The sequence below is a fragment of the Chenopodium album genome, chromosome 14 (genome assembly GCF_948465745.1).
Source record: "Chenopodium album chromosome 14, dcCheAlbu1.1, whole genome shotgun sequence".
Classification (NCBI taxonomy): domain Eukaryota; kingdom Viridiplantae; phylum Streptophyta; class Magnoliopsida; order Caryophyllales; family Amaranthaceae; genus Chenopodium; species Chenopodium album.
Window position 1 is genome coordinate 18,849,222 of NC_137847.1, and position 4,947 is coordinate 18,854,168.

Consider the following 4,947-nt stretch of genomic DNA (forward strand, 5'->3'; position numbering starts at 1 on the left):
GTCATCAATATGTCAAAAGATGCCCTAAATGCCAAATATATGCTAACTTGCAACATGTTCCTCCGTCTTTCCTCTACACCTATACATCACCATGGCCATTCTCAACATGGTGAATAGATATCATTGGAAGAATTACTCCTCCGGGAACAGGAGGCCTTGAATATATATTAGTAGCAATTGATTACTTCACTAAATGGGTTAAAGCAAAATCATATGCAAAACTCACTGCAAAACATGTAGCATTCTTCATCGAAAGAAACATTATTTGTCGATATGGAGTCCCACATGAAATGATAAGTGACAATGGAACTCACTTTCAAGCAGAATGTGAAGAATTGTTACAAAAGTATGGCATTCAACACCATCATTCTTCTCCATACAGACCTCAGGCAAATGGTGCAGTTGAGGCAGCTAATAAAAATTTAAAGACGATCATCAAGAAGATGACAGAAAATTACAAAGATTGGCCTGACAAACTCTACTTTGCTCTTTGGGGTTATCGCACGTCAATTCGCTCGTCAACAGAAAATACTTCATTCTCTTTAGTCTATGGAATGGACGCCGTACAACCTGTAGAACTAGAAATACCTTCCTTACGCATTGCGTTGGAAAGTAAACTCAATGAAGTTGAATGGACTAGAACAAGATATGAGGAGCTAATTATACTCAATGAAAAACGACTAGAAGCTCTACATCATACGCAATGCTATCAAACTCGTATGGCTAGACACTTCAACAAGAAAATCAAGACAAGAAACATCAAAGTAGGAGATTTGGTGTTAAAAGCATTAAGAAAAAATGTGTTAGATCCAAGAGGCAATTAGGCCCAATTGGTATGGACCATATATTGTCAAAACCATCCTATCAGGAGGTGCTGCAAAACTAATTGATATGGATGGCAATGAATTCTCAAACATGACAAATCTTGACCAACTTAAGAAGTACTACCCATAATTACTTGAGTAGGATAACTCAAGAGAGCTACGTTTGGCCTGATTCCTTAGGAAAGGATACGTAGGCAATTCTTATAGGGTGCGGCCACTTTAATTTTTACAAATCTCCCATCCCACCGTTGACAAATCAACTCAGGGAAATTGGCGCGAAAATTTTCAAACACATCCCAGAAAAGTTGTCGCCTGACGACAGACGTCAGCGTCAGCCGACAGCAGCAGCGTCTGGCGACAAGGACATCGCCAGGCGACGAACATCAGCGTCTGGCGACAGACCTAAATTGCGACGCCAATTTTTCCGCATTAAACTGGGCGAATTTCGGTGTATTTCGGAAATTTTCGACTTCCGTACTCGAATATTTTTCAGAAAAATAATTAAGTGTTTTCATTGCTTTAATGGAAATTATAATGTAAATGTTGATTTTATTTAGAAAGCTGAAAATTGCATTAATAAAATAAAGTAAAATTACATTATTGATGGAATTTAAATGAAAGCTTAAAAAATAAATTAACTTAAAAATTAAAATTGTCTAATAAATTGAAAGTAAAGCAATGCTCTAATCTTTCTTCTCTTTCTTTGCTCTCCTCCAATTTTCGTCAGCTTCTTCTTCTTCATCCATTACTTTTGCTAGCAAGCATCCTTTAGAGGATCTGCATTCAATTTTGGTGTCAATAGTTTCTCCTTTAGCCATTGCACCATGTTTCTTTTCTACCCACACTTTCTTTTCAGAGTCAGCTTTTCTTTTCTCCTTGCTCTTAGTAGTATGTTTCTTCTTAGGCATAACAGGAGTCTTGAATTCAACCTTTTCACCTAGGCGTTCCTTAACAGGAGCTTTCTTGTTTCCAAAACGATGCTTCACATTGGTCTTACTTTGAACTTTGTTCTAGTCCTTTTTAGATCTACCAAGTATCCATTGCTTCACATCTTTAGACAAAGAAGGAGGAACCTTTTGGGTAACAACTTCCCATAAAGGCCTAGCACTCCAATAATTATCAAACCTCTCCATGTCTTGTGAAACAGGAAATTCATGAGGGCGACGAAGATCACCAGAAGGAATAGTTTGAGCAAGGTCATACTGTCTTTTTACCCTGCAGGGGTAATAAAAGGTCAACTTTGATAAGCTAGGAAGACGGCAAAAGGGTTGCTTGTTGACCCCAACCATCTTCTCAATTTTCCACCAAGGAATGACCTACTTGACCGCAAAATCACAAGAGGCAAACATTTTGCTCCACTCTCGGCGGCCCATCTTTATGGAAAAGCGTTTATTTCGCCTTACAAAGCAGTTTGGCGTATACTTGTCAATGTTATCAGGAGGACTAATTAATTCTAGCCTCTCTATTAGCCACATCTGCAAAAATTCAATGCAAATAATTAGTATTACTATACAAAAATATATATTTTTAATTTCTGTAATTAAAAATATTGTTTTTCTACCTGTAATAAAATTGGAGAACCTCAAAGAGGTGCTTTTGGATTTTTCTTTAATTCATCTAAACTAAGCATAGTTTCTCCAACGATTAAGGGCATTGGATTCCTCCCTGATTCAATTTGTTCCATGACAAATACTAAAATTACTTGACCCTTACAAATATTACCACTAGTGAGGAGATATTGGCTAAACATACAAAAGAGGAAAGCTCTCATCCTATAAACATGAAAAGATTCGGAATGTGGTCTATCAAAATAATGGCGTGCAAATTCTTTCAGATTAACTACATTGCTTCTACGATAGTTATTAGATCCCTGTCTTTAAGATTAAAGAAACGTCAAAGTCTTTATAATAATATTCACTCACATTAGGAATTACCGCAAGATCTAAAGAGGGGAAGCCTAGAATGGCACCAAATTCTTCCGGTAAAGGACTAATTTCATCATAGCCTAGTCTAAAGCAATGGGTGTTTGGATCCCAATATTCTAAGGCGGTATGAATAAAATCTATATCTATGTCTACCCCCTTAGTACCATTAATACCTCCCAAGTGAAAAAAGTCAAGTTCTTTTCTTTCTTTAGCAGTCAAAGACCGGCACCACTCACGAGCAAAATCACTAAAACTCTTAGGCATGATCACTTGATGAGAATTAAAACTATAACTTTTTTATCTGTTCGAAATATACAAAATCGGCAGATTTGGGGGCTTTTTATGCACAAATCTGGTACAATTTGAATCCCGAAAGGATTCGGAGAAAAAGAGATTAGCGCTAGGCGACAGGTGCAGCGCCTGGTGACAAGGCCTGTCACCTGGCGACAAAGGTCAGAGCCTGGAGACAGAAAGCCGACAAGACGCCAGCTTGACGCGCTATGCAAACCGTGTTTTTTCCGACTATGACTTGATTTTGTACGTTGACTTTATGGTTTTTTGACCTCTTGTCTCAAAGCCTTATCCAACATTATCTCAAACACTCTTTTCGATTAAATTGAGCTTAATTAACTTTAGGCTTATTTTAGTCAAAGCTTATTTTATTTTTCATTTTTTCTTTTGGGGGAGAAAGTCGGATACCCTCCATTGATAATAAAAATGACGGAAATTTTTGCGCAAAATCGTCAAAATTAGTCACAATTTTTCACACACTCACATGCACATAAAATGGAAAAATAAAAATGCAGAGATAAAATAAGCATAAATAAATAAAAGTTTGAATATACAGCGCGTCTAACATAGAGTCATATAATACAAACTAGCCAAGTCCTACAAAGTCAAATAAAAGTAAATACAGGTACAGCTACGGTGCCAGAGGACGCAAATGAGGAGGAACTCCCAAAGCGTCAAAGAACAATGTAGATCGTGGGGTATGCTCCTCACTAGCTATAGGCTCACCCTGACGCTGAATCGCTAACGGCTGTGGCTGTGACGAGCCAACCTCGTACGTCCCACCACCCCCTATAGGAGCCGATGCCACGCCTCCTTGGCCTGTCGGCCTAACAGGTGCACCCTCAGACGAAGAGCCCGAACCCTCCGATCTCTCGGTATGAGCCGTCTCCGACCGACCACCCTCGCCCCTGGAAGAGGTACGACGACGTCTCGAGCCAGACCCGGATTTCTCTCTACTAGCCTCGAGTCTCGTCCGAGTATGTGGCGGAGGAATAGGCTGCCCCTGCAAAAATAAATCAAGTCAGATGCAAAAATAAACAAATAAAACATGTGATAAGGATAAGAGAAATACCTCTGTAGCAATGTCGTCACGACGATAGGAGGCTCGGTCCCTCAATCTCACCAGCTGGTAGCGAAAGGCGTCCATACCCCTCGCCATCCTTATTACCACCTCGCGAGTAAACTATCAAGAGTCAAAGTCAGTAACAATCAAAGATATATAAGTACACAATGAACAAATGACTCACCCAAGTCTGATGCCGAGGTATAGACTACTCGATGAAACGAGGTTCAGGAGGAGCTAGTGGAATCATCTCCTCGACCGGACCATACACCCCCTGATAAATAATGGATACCGGTGGAGGAACGAACTCTGCACGCGTATCCTGGCAAAACAAATCCAAATTATTAGTATCTACTTGGGGGCTATCTAAAGGACAAACACAAGAAACGAGGAATACCTCTCTTCCTTCTGGCAAAACAGGTGGTGGAGCCAGAAGTGGCAACAGCATCTCCCCATAACACTACTCCACTCTAGCGTGAGTCCACCACGGAGTACCTGCTGGTGACCTACTCGCCAAAGTCCTCAATCTAGTCTGGTCAAACATGTGCCGAGGAGGGCGAACAGGAATGACAAAAACCTCTGAGGAGTGCTGAATAGCCGCTCTCTCACCTAAGTACACTACCGCATCATACGTACCCTGAAAGTACCGACGCTGAGCAGTGTACTGCGCAGCAAGCGCAGGAATCTCCAGATTAGCCCACGACCGAAACTCTATAGCAGGATCTTACAAAACGCATATTCATGAGATGAAATCCTACTAAAAGGTACTAAGAGACAAGTATTCAAGGAACATACCAAGAGGATCGACTCTCGAACACGAGCGGTAGTAGCCTGGTCATTGAGA

The 4,947-nt window shown here is 40.4% G+C and overlaps 1 long non-coding RNA gene across 1 annotated transcript; it reads right to left on the reverse strand.

Annotated features, from left to right (window-relative positions):
* Window positions 1-3,556: 3,556 nt before the first annotated feature.
* On the reverse strand, window positions 3,557-4,744 carry LOC145579059 (uncharacterized). The gene is made up of 4 exons (XR_014098987.1): window positions 4,501-4,744; window positions 4,288-4,425; window positions 4,113-4,223; window positions 3,557-4,043 (listed from the first exon to the last, which is right to left on the reverse strand). It is a non-coding gene; the product is annotated as an uncharacterized LOC145579059 (long non-coding RNA).
* Window positions 4,745-4,947: the final 203 nt, after the last annotated feature.